Genomic DNA, 12,438 nt, shown 5'->3' with positions numbered 1-12,438 from the left:
TTCATCAGTCGAGGAAGGAGTCACTTACCATAGCCTTCCACTGTCCTATGAGATAAGTTGTAGTCTGTTACTAACAAGATGCTATAATCAAGAGTACATTCAATATTTTTATTCCAATCACAACCTTGTGTTTTTGTTTGTTCTTATTATTAGGTATTTGAGTAGAGTAGCTAAGGATAATAACATAGAATTAGTTAGAGGAGTCTTTGAACCTACACTAACATTTGGGACTGCTTATGCTCATAAGAATAACCTCACATGCTTGCTTAAACCTATAGAGAAGAGCTTCTTAGATCACACTGATGACAAGAGAAAGGCTCTTAAGGAGAGATTAGAAAAAGGCTTAGAGGAAAGGACTTATCAGAATGATTATGCTTACACTGCAATTAAAACGCAAAGAAAATTTGCTTTAGGTGCACTACAGGTAGGGAAGCTTTGTATACTTAGGCCTAAATCATGCACTGACACTTTACTTGTGGGTACAAGTGAATGTAGGCATGTGTTTTTGTTCCAGAGTAAATGGACATTCATGTTGAATGGGCAGGACCCTGCGATTCTGGGAATTTACTATATTTGTGGATGTAATGCTTATTACCTTCTTCCAAGAGGATGGTATGGGACATGTTATTTGAGGATAGTATTCCCAAAAATTTACCAGATAGAGGACTTTAAAAAGTTTCCAAAATTGACAGAATTACATCGTAGGATACAGAGGAGGGAAACCTCTTCTGCAATAGTGGGAGATGTATTTGGTGCAGTGGTTCCTTCAAATCAAATCAAATCAAATCAAATCATTACCATTTATAAAGCGCGCTACTTACCCATGCGGGTCTCAAGGCGCTAGGGGAAAGGGGGGGTTACTGCTGCTCGAAAAGCCAGGTTTTTAGGAGTCTCCGGAATGCGGAGTGGTCCTGGGTGGTCCTGAGGCTGGTGGGGAGGGAGTTCCAGGTCTTGGCTGCCAGGAGGCAGTGAGAGTCATCTTGAATTCGATTAAGATTCAAAAGTTGTCTACTATTGTGTATAACATGCTGACAAATTTTCCAGGGGCTATACTTCTGATAGATACTGAATTGGCTGCAGATAGAGCTATGACTCTTCAAAATCGTCTTGCTTTAGACATTCTTTTAGCAAAAAATGGCAGAGTCTGTAAAATGATTAACTCTAGGCATTGCTGTTCTTATATTTCTAACAATAGTAAAAAAATAAGAGACTTATTTACTAATCTGATTAACACTAGTAGTGATTTGAAGGAATTAAAAGAACCAGGTGTTTGGGAAAAGGTTGGTAAAGGGTTTGCTTCAGTGGGAAATTGGCTTAGTAATATTTGGAATGGGGTACTATTGAAAATCATACAGGGAATATTATTAATTGATATAGTTTGCTTATTAGGAATATGGGGATTATGTAAATTATGCAAAATAATTAAATTACAAAGGTCTAAAAATAATCAGAGGAGGGAAGAAAGAAATAGGGAAAGAATCTATAGGGAAAATTCACAGAGAAGACAAAATGTCGAAGACAAAATGTTCTGTGAGAACCGACAGACAGGAGATGATGTCTCAAGCAATGTATCTAACAGTGTGTAATGTGCATGAGATTTGCTTTCCCAGGACGTGAACAATGAAGACACTGATTAGAGATGAAGATGCAACAATTTCGATACCTGACAAGACGGATGATGAGAACATCGTAAAGCTGACGAATCAGCGACATGTGAACTGTGAAATATTAGAATTCATAGATTTGGTAAAAGGAAATTATTGGGTAGAGTAATAACATACGATCAATTGACCAATTGGAAATTGGGGGAAGGTTTGGGGAACTTTGATATAGCAACGATACAGAGGGAAAAGATTTCAGATGATTATGATGATGTTAGGAGATTTTACAGCGCTATTGAGAAGAAGAGATTCGAGATTCTGTCATTGGGCTGACACTCTCTGATTGAGAGCCTGATGCGTTGCTGATCGACTGATGATCTGAGGACGAAGACTGATTCTGTTTGCTGACCCATACTGTGGATAGGTAGATATAACAATGATTGAATTGCATTTTCATGCTTTTTCTTTCTAGGTACCAACTGTGCTGACATTACTTTTCTTTCGGTAGATGTTTTCTAAATGTGTGTTCTAAATTGTTTTGCATGAAGCCCCACATGCTGATGCTAATAGGAGTTAGTTAAGGTTACTTATATGATGACTGGAAATTTACAGGAACAAATGGTTGATGAACTATCTTTCTGAACTTGATGGATGTTTTGGACTTATTCAAGTGGGTTTTGATAATGTTTTATGTTGATGCATTAGAATGTCTTTTGAATCAAGCTTCAATTAGATCTTGTCTTCTGCAACTTGCTGATTACCAAGTGCTATTCGAATTATTTTGATAAAGTGTTGATGATTAAAAAATCATGACTTAGTATTGTTAATGAACAGGGAATAAACATACTAAACTTATATCTAAAGGTGTGGTTATTCATGGCTGAAAAGTCATGGTGTGTGAAAGTTACTGACTCCTTTGATTGTTGAATTGACTAATGGTTATTGACTATTGTGTATTGATTTCTGATTCTGTATCAAAAGTGTGGTAAGAACACCCTATACGAATCAAAAGGTTCATCAATTTATAAGGGTCCCCTTGTAAGTTTACTTACCAAGGACCGGCGCGCCACACTAGTGATTACTATTACATACCAAATAGGTATGCTACCACCGCAGGGCTTGTGTCACTTAATTACTGGTAAGGACTGTAGCCCTATACAACTTTGAGGGTAACTGTTGGTGCTCTCCTTGCAGTATAACAGGACCACATTACCATGAACCAGTCCCAGGTTAAGGCGCACATGCATGATCCCTGCCCCTATAACAAAAAAATCAGTGCCAGCTAGGACACTCAGGACAGGGGTGAACTTTCATATTGTCCGTCACCATGCAGGGGACTTTTTCATCCCAAAGCCTATCACATCTCATCAGGTCTAGACTAATTTCACTTGGTCCCTGTTATAAATCAGACTATTTTCAAAGGCATACCTTTGTGTGGCTCTTGTTTTTAATTAACAGCAAAATCATCCATGTTTCCCTCCCCTGGTAGCACCTTACGTTCACATACTATCTTCTTCAGTGGAGTCCCAGGGCCTGATTCACAAATGTAAACTTAAAATTTTGTGTAAGTTTGTCATTTTTAGTATTCGCAAAATACATTTAAAAGTATGTTTACAACTGTGGAGACTTCATAATTGGGGGGGGGGGAATCTGCATGCAAAAAAGATGGACCTTTCTTATTTTTTTATGTGTGGTGTTCTCTGCCCCAACTCTGGAGTCTCTGCAATTGTGAACTTATTATTAACTCGTAGTTTGTGAATACAAAAAAAATAAACATACACAACAGTGTAATTTTATTGTTGTGAATCCACTCTACTCTAAATTAATAACCACTCGTGGCCTGAATGCTATCCAGCCACTTCCACTTTTGAAAAGTCTGCCATTATACATGGTACACCTTGTGGTGAACATGTTCACAGTAAACATACAAAGGAAAATAACATACCACAGGGATTACAAGTTCTCCATGGGACTTGGGTGCATTGCATGTGGAGGCGAGACTGCATTCAGGGCACATTAATTTGTTACAGGGAAGACGTTGCTGTACGTTGGAACAATGTGCTTTAAGAAAATGGCAAGCTGATAAAGTGTCAAATTAGTTGTGCAAAAATAAAAAGCTGTTTGGAGACACCTTGAGAGCATTTTCAGAAAATGAAAAGCTATAATTTAGGACACAATGGCGGTCATTCTGACCGTGGCGGGCGGCGGTCGCCACCCGCCATGTTGTTACCGCCGAATGACCGCTCCGCGGTCAGGAGACCGCGGCGGCCATTCTGGCTTTCCCGCTGGGCCGGTGGGCGACCGCCAAAAGGCCGCCCGCCGGCCCAGCGGGAAAGCCCCTGCAAAGAGGATGCCGGCTCCGAACGGAGCCGGCGGAGTTGCAGGGGTGCGACGGGTGCAGTGGCACCCGTCGCGATTTTCACTGTCTGCCAAGCAGACAGTGAAAATCTGTATGGGGCCCTGTTAGGGGGCCCCTGCACTGCCCATGCCAGTGGCATGGGCAGTGCAGGGGCCCCCAGGGGCCCCACGACACCCGTTCCCGCCATCCTGGTTCTGGCGGTGAAAACCGCCAGAAACAGGCTGGCGGGAAGGGGGTCGGAATCCCCCTGGCGGCGCTGCAAGCAGCGCCGCCATGGAGGATTCCCTGGGCCAGGGGAAAACCGGCGGGAAACCGCCGGTTCCCCTTTTCTGACCACGGCTTTACTGCCGCGGTCAGAATAGCCCTGGAAGCACCGCCAGCCTGTTGGCGGTGCTTCCGCGGTCCCCGGCCCTGAATGACCCCCAATTTGTTTTTTTTCACAAAATAAAAGCAGATATTCTAGGGCAAATTTGCCGCATTTCAGAGATAATATTTTGGGTGATAATCTATGCTGATGTAGGGATCTGTTTTGGCAATGACATAATTGTAGGAAAGTACCATCTTTCTTGGCACGTTACCGCCATTTTTACCTGTATGCCAGTATGTTTTTGCCTATCTCACTGGAATCCTGCTAGTCAGGACCCCAGTGCTCATAGTTTATGGCCTACTGTGTGTGTATGTATAGTGCTTGACTGTGTCACTGAGGCTCTGCTAATCAGAACTTCAATGCTTATGCTCTCTCTGCTTTTAAATTTGTCACTATAGGCTAGTGACTTTGTTTACCAATTTCAATTGGCACACTGGCCCCTCCTTATAAGTTCCAGGAGCTCCTTACGGGCTGCAGCATTTCTTTTGCCACCCAGAAGGAGCTCAGACAACCCCTCTCACAGGACTGCCACTGCAGCCTGCGTGAAATAGTGCACACACTATTTCACAGTCATTTTCACTGCACTTAAGTAATCTGTATGTCTAACCTTCACTTACTGAAGGTTAGGTGCAAGGTTACTAAGTGTGAGGGCACCCTTGCACTAGCAAAGGTGCCCCCACATAGTTCAGGGCCATTTCCCGGGACTTTGTGAGTGCGGGGACGCCATTACACACATGTACTACATATAGGTCAATACCTATATGTATCTTCACAATGGTAACTCCGAATATGGCCATGTAAGGTGTCTAAGATCATGGAATTGTCCCCCCACTCCAAATCTGGTATTGGGGAGCTAATTTCCTGCATCCTGGAGGCTCCACTATGGACCCCCAGTTCTGCCAAATCAGTTCTCTGAGGCTTGCACCGCAGCTACAGTTGCTGCCACCTCACAGACAGGGTCTGCCCTCCTGGGGTCTGAGCAGCTCAGTCCCAGGAAGCCAGCACAAAGCATTTCTGCTGGGAGCAGGGTGTTACACCCTCTCCCTTTAGAAATAGGTGCTACAGGCTGGGGAGGAACTGGACAAAGGAAAGGGGAGTGACCACTCCCCTGTCCATCACCACCCTAGGGGAGGTGCCCAGAGCTCCTCCAGTGTGTCCAAAACTCCAGCCATCTTGCTTTGCAAGGCGTGGGGGCACTCTGGAGGGCTCTGAGTGGCCAGTGCCAGAAGGTGACATCAGAGACCCCTCCTGATAGGTCCTTACCTGATAAGGTAGCCAATCCCCCTCTCAGGGCTATTTAAGGTCTCTCCTGTGGGTTCTCTTCAGATTCTACTTGCAAGTTTCCAGCAGGAATCCTCTGCAACTACTACTTCATCTTCTGACCTCGGATCAACCGCAGCCTGCTCCAGTAACCGCTGTAACAGCAACAAAGTATCCACAAGGGATACTTTTCTTCTGCAACTTCAGCTCCAGCCAGCAACTGCAACAGTTTCCACGGTGTGCACGCTCTGATGACTCCCTGTCTTCACCCTGCACCAGAAGGACTGAAGAAATCTTCCGTGGGGTGACGGAGTCACTCCCCTGCTAACGCAGGCACCTTCTAAGTCGACAACCAGTTCTCTTGGACTCCTCTTACAGCGATGAGCGTGCTCCTTGGAACACAGAGGGTGGACACCATCGACACATACTGTCCTGAGGTCCTGCTGTCACAATTTGAAGGAAGTGAGACCTTGCCTTCCCCCAGAATGACAGTACCCCTTTGCACTGCGTCTTCCTCACCTCCTGAGGCCTCTGTGCACTATTTACAAAATTCCTTTGTGCACAGCCTGGCCCAGGTCCCCAGCACTCTATCCTGTGACGCTCAACTCGCTGAGTTGTTCTCCAGTGGCGTGGGACCTTCCTGTGTAGTGCTGCACCAACCACATTTTGGACCTTCTTTGTCCCCATGTCCTGGGACTCCCATGGGTGCTATCTTGTGCTCTGTGGGCTCTCTGAAGTACCGAGAGCCCCCCCTTCCTCCTCACATAGAGTTGATGCCCCCAGGTCCCTCCTGAGTTCAGATAGTGCCTATTTGATGCAAAATGCGACTTTGCCGGAACGAAGGCTCGATGGAAGAATCCAGCACCAAAACTCTCCTGCATACAACTTCACAACGTGTGACATCCTTTGCAACCTGCAGGAACCCGCTAGTATCTTCCTAGGGAGCGTTTCTGCAGTCTTCGTCCAACCGGGAACTCTTCTTTTGCACCTTCTTCTGGGTTGGCAGGGGCTCCTGTCCTTCCTGGAACTTCTTTCGACTTCTGGACTTGGGGGCTCATTCTGAGCCCGGCGGGCGGCGGGAGCCGCCAAATGACCACACCGCGGTCAAAAGACCGCGGCGGCCATTCAGACATTTCCTCTGGGCCGGCGGGCGCTCTCCAAAAAAACGCCCGCCGGCCCAGAGGAAATGCCCCTGCAACGAGGACGCCGGCTCAGAATTGAGCCGGCGTAGTTGCAGGGGTGCGACGGGTGCAGTTTGCACCCGTCGCGTATTTCAGTGTCTGCATTGCAGACACTGAAATACACAGTGGGGCCCTCTTACGGGGGCCCCTGCAGTGCCCATGCCATTGGCATGGGCACTGCAGGGGCCCCCAGGTGCCCCGCGGCACCCCCTACCGCCATCCTGTTCCTGGCGGGAGATCCGCCAGGAACAGGATGGCGGTAGGGGGTGTCAGAATCCCCATGGCGGCGGAGCGCGCTCCGCCGCCATGGAGGATTCCCCCGAGCAGCGGGAAGTCGGCGGGAGACCGCCGACTTTCCGCTTCTGACCGCGGCTGAACCGCCGCGGTCAGAATGCTCGTGGGAGCACCGCCAGCCTGTTGGCGGTGCTCCCGTGGTCGGTGGCCCTGGCGGCCACCGCCCGCCAGGGTCAGAATGACCCCCTTGGTCTCCTTCTTTTGCAGATCTTCAGGTCCAGGAATCCAGTTAGTTGTTTGCAGACTTGGTTGGTTCATGCAATAATCCCAATCACGAGGTGTAGTGTGTCCTAAGGAAACTTGCAGTACTTTACTCCTGATTTTCTGGGCTCTGAGGGGGTAATTTACTTACCTTTACTGTATTCTTACTCTCTCAGCGATTCTGCACACACTACACTTGTTTAGGTGGGAATTTGTGATTCACATTCCACTTTCTTAGTATATGGTTTGTGTTGACCCTAGATCTATTTTCTCCCATTGCCTTCTATAGCATTCCGTATTGTTTCCACTATCCTATGTCTAATTACTTACCTTGTTTAGGTGTATAGTGAATATATTGTATACAATACTTACCTCCAGAAGGGGTATTGCCTCTAAGATATTTTTGGTACTGTGTCACCCAAATAAACTACCTTTATTTTTGGTTACACTGAGTATTGTCTTTAATTGTGTATAAGTACTGTGTAACTATAAGTGGTATTGCATGAGCTTTTCATGTCTCCTAGTTCAGCCTAAGTTGCTCTTCTATAGCTACCTCTATCAGCCTAGGGTGCTAGAACACTATTACATTTCACTAATAAGGGATAACTGGACCTGGTATAAGGTGTAAGTACCCAAAGTACCCACTACAAACCAGGCCAGGCTCCTACATTGGTAGTGCAGTGGTGGGATAAGTACTTGCAATTCCTTTACCACTTTGTTACTGGTGCTTTTCACAAGAAAATCTTACTCCAATACTTAGAGCATATATAATATATACCTTGAAGTAATTTTCTATCTTTCTAAAAAGTTCTTTAAACTTTGCAAAAGATTTTACAAAGTTCTGTTAAGTTTTCTTCTTTTCTCTAAAAAGTTAGCTCTAATATTCTACTAACATTTTACTCACTTTCCTAATGTTTTTCTCTTTCAATATGTCTTCTGTAAAAGCTACCCCTAGAGTTGTCGAGACTACCTATGACAGAGGTCTTCAAACTGGGGTGCGGGCCCGCCAGTGGGGCCTCAAATGATCCCAGGGGGGCACCAGACTTTGGACAAAAGAAGCATTATACAGATAACATGCCTTTGTTTTAAGCAGAAGCTTGTTATTGCATTTTTAAAAGGTAAGAGTACATAACTACAATGTTTAAATAGGTCTAGACATATTTAAACATTGCCATCTTTATAAAACAATTGTGAAAAATTCTGAAGGGGGGCCCCATGATTTTTATTTTTCAACAGAGGGGGTGCGGCATTAAAAGGTTTGGAGACCACTGATCTATTAGAATCTAAACTTTAAAAGTTTGAGGGGTCTCTGTATTGAAGTGTAGGTATTGGGAGGAACCCCAATAAGGGGTTCCTCTTAATTCTTCTCCTCCAAGATGACCAGGGAGTCAGCACTGGTCCAGATCAGACAGGGGAAGAGGTAGAGGATGATTCCAACCAGGAAGGCTCAGAGGAGCAAAATGACAATCCAGGGGAGGGTCCTTCCACAGATTTATCTGTTAACAAGCCCTATAGTACAACTGGGAGTGGGAAGGGTTCACACACTAGTAGGGCTCCCTTCACCCCTAAAGGCTAGGTCACTAGGGTGGCCCCTGTTAGAGATAGATCTGCCTCTGCACATTCCAATGTTATTGCTGTTTCATCCCACACATCTAACCCTGAGGACCATTCCCTAGATAAGGAACTCAGAAAGCTGAGGTTAGAGGAGGCCAGACTGAGGCTAATGCAACAACAGATGCCGTTAGACAGGGAATCCCTGGCTCTGGAAAAGGAAAGGCAGGGTTTGGTGTTAGTTTCCCATGGTGGCAGCAGCAGTTTCTGAAATTCAAATGTTAGGGAACCTTCATTTGACTCTAGGAATCTGCATAAAGTTGTCCCTCCTTAAAAGGATGGTGATGACATATGTAAGTGGTTTGCTGCACTTGAGAGGGCCTGTAAAGTTCAGAGGGTTCCTCATGTACAGTGGGCTGCTATCCTGTGGCTATCTTTCTCTGGTAAGGGGAGAGACAGACTCCTTATTGTCAGAGAGGATGATGCAGATAATTACCAAATTCTTAAAAGTGCACTCTTGGATGGTCTGGGCATAACCACTGGGCAATACAAGATAAAGTTAAAAGAGACTAGAAAGGAGTCATCACAGGACTGGACAGACTTTGTAGACTGTTCTGTGAAGGCCCTAGAAGGTTGGTTAAATGGCAGTAAGGTGACTGACTATGAAAGCCTATATAACTTGAGAGCATATTTTCAATAATTGTGTGTCTGGCTTGTTGCATCAGTATCTTGTGGACTCAGATCTGACCTTTCCCCAAGAATTGGGAAAGAAGGCAGACAGTGGGTCAGGACAAGGGTGAGCAGAAAAGCTAATACAGAGGGTGACAAGGACATCAAGAAGAAGGATAGCAAGTCACATGACAAGGGTTGGTACAAAGATAAAAAATCATCAGAGTCTTCATCAGGCCCACAAAAATCCTCTGGGGGTAGTGGGTCCAAATGTTCTTCTCACAAAGATAAGAAACCTTGGTGTTATTTGTGTAAAGCCAAAGGCCATTGGGCAACTGATCCTCACTGATCCCACCAACGCAACCCCAGCTGCAACCGCTAGTGCCACTAGTAACAGCAGTGGTGGTGGGAAGAGCACTATTAATAGCCAATCAATAGATATAGCTGGGCTCACCATTGGTAATGTAGATGGGGTTGGTCTAGTTAGGGAGATCACTGAGGCTGTTTTAGTCTCTGATGGTGGCATTGACCTAGCCACTTGAGTTGCTTGTCTCCTTAATATGGATAAGTACAATCAGCTACCCCTGATTAATGGTGTTCAGGTTGAGGCCTACAGGGACACAGGTGCCAGTATCACAATGGTGATAGACAAACTAGTTGCCCCGGGGCAGCACCTACTTGGTCACCAGTACCAAGTGACAGATGCCCATAGCAATACTGTTAGTCACCCCATGGCTGTTGTGAACCTCAACAGGGGGGGTTTACTGGTCCAAAGAAAGTTGTGGTAGCCACTGATTTCCCTGAAAAATGTCTGCTAGGCAATGATTTGGAGGCTTCAGCTTGGGCTGAAGTGAAGTTGGAGGCCCATGCAGCAATGCTGGGCATTCCTGGGCATGTCTTTGCTCTTGCCAGGGCTCAGGCCAAGAAGCAAAGAGGACAGGGAAACTTGGATCCTGGAAAAAAGGACCACGCACTCCCAAAAACTAGGGGTAAGAAGGGCAAACCCTTGTCCACTAGCCCTCCCTCCAGAAATGTTTCTCCTTTTAAGGAAGAGGAATTCTCTCCCTGTTCAGGACCTACACCAGAGGAGCTGGAAGCTGATACAGCTGAGCTTCTGGGTGCAGAGGGGCCTGCCAGGGAAGGGCTGAGTGTGGCACAGCAAACCTGCCCCACATTTGAGGGTCTCAGAGAGCAAGCTGTCAAGCAGCAAAATGGGGATGTCAATGACAGCCACAGAGTTTACTGGGAGAATAATATCCTCTGTACTGAAGCAAGGGACCCTAAACCTGGTGCCATCAGGACACTTGTCATCCTCCTTCAGTACAGGGAATTCCTCCTAACTCTTGCTCATGACATTCCCTTGATTGGGCATTTAGGCCAGAGTAAAACATGGGACAGGCTTTTTCCACATTTTCACTGGCCCCGTATGTCAGAAGACACACAGGAGTTTTGTCGATCCTGTGTCACCTGCCAAGCCAGTGGCAAGACTGGTGGCACCCCAAATGCCCCCTTAATCCCACTGCCAGTGTTCGGGGTGCCCTTTGACGGGTAGGGGTTGATATTGTTGGCCCCCTTGACCCTCCAACAGCTTCTGGCAATAGATTCATCCTTGTGGTGGTGGACCATGCCACAAGGTACCCAGAAGCTATCACCTTAAGGACCACTACAGCACCTACAGTGGCAAAGGCCCTCCTGGGAATCTTTTCAGGGGTGGGTTTCCCTAAGGAAGTGGTATCAGACAGAGGAAGTATTTTCATGTCTGCATACCTCAAAGAAATGTGGAAGGAGTGTGGTGTTACCTACAAGTTCACCACCCCTTACCATCCACAAACTAATGGATTGTTTGAGAGCTTTAATAAAACTCTCAAAGGCATGATCATGGGTCTCTCGAAAAACTCAGAAGGAGATGGGATGTCCTCTTACCATGCCTTTTTTTGCCTACAGTGTGGTACCCCATAAAGGAGTGGGCTACAGCCCCTTTGAACTCCTATTTGGTTACAATGCTAGGGGTCCCCTTGCTCTTGTTAAGGAGGTTTGGGAACAACCTTTAAAATCTCCAAAGCAAGACAATGTTGGAATATGTACTTGGCCTAAGAAGTAGAATGCCTGAGTACATGAAAAAGGCAACTAAACACCTTCAGGCAAGCCAAGAGCTCCAAAAGCAATGGCATGACCAGAAGGGTGTCCTGACAGAGTACCACACAGGACAGAAGGTGTGGGTATTGGGGCCTGTGGCCCCAAGAGCACTCCAGGACAAATGGAGTGGACCCCATCTCATTGTAGAAAAGAAAGGTGAGGTCACCTATCTGGTGGACTTTGGCACTGCCAGAAGCCCCCTTAGGGTGCTTCATGTCAACTGCCTGAAACCTTACTATGACAGGGCTGACATAACCCTGCTCAATGGTACAGATGAGAGGCAGGAGGAAAACAGTGACCCTCTACCTGACCTCTTCTCCAACACTGAAGCTGGTGGCTTAGTGGAAGGAGTGGTTCTTGCAGACTGCCTTACTGCTGAGCAGAAGGAAGACTGTAAAAATCTCCTTGGACAGTTTTCTGAACTATTCTCACTCACACCTGGTACAACTACTTGGTGTGAACATACAATTGACACTGGAGACAGTTTACCTGTCACAAGTACAATTTACATGCATCTTGACCATGTCAGAGATTGCATAAAAACAGAAGTTCAGAAATGTGGATCTAGGAGTTATTGAGGCTTCTGATAGCCCCTGGGCCATCCCAGTTGTGCATGTCCCCAAACCGCATAGCAAAGATGGAAAGAGAGAAATGCAGTTTTGTGTGGACTAGGGGTCTTAATACAGTAACCAAAACAGATGCTCACCCTATACCCAGGGAAGATGAGCTGATAGATACACTGGCATCTGCCAAGTATCTAAGCACCTTTGATTTGACTGCAGGGTATTGGCAGATCAAATTGTCAGAGGATGCATTTTC

This window comes from Pleurodeles waltl, chromosome 11 (assembly GCF_031143425.1).
Source record: "Pleurodeles waltl isolate 20211129_DDA chromosome 11, aPleWal1.hap1.20221129, whole genome shotgun sequence".
NCBI classification, from domain to species: domain Eukaryota; kingdom Metazoa; phylum Chordata; class Amphibia; order Caudata; family Salamandridae; genus Pleurodeles; species Pleurodeles waltl.
Note: the sequence above shows the minus strand (reverse complement) of the source record.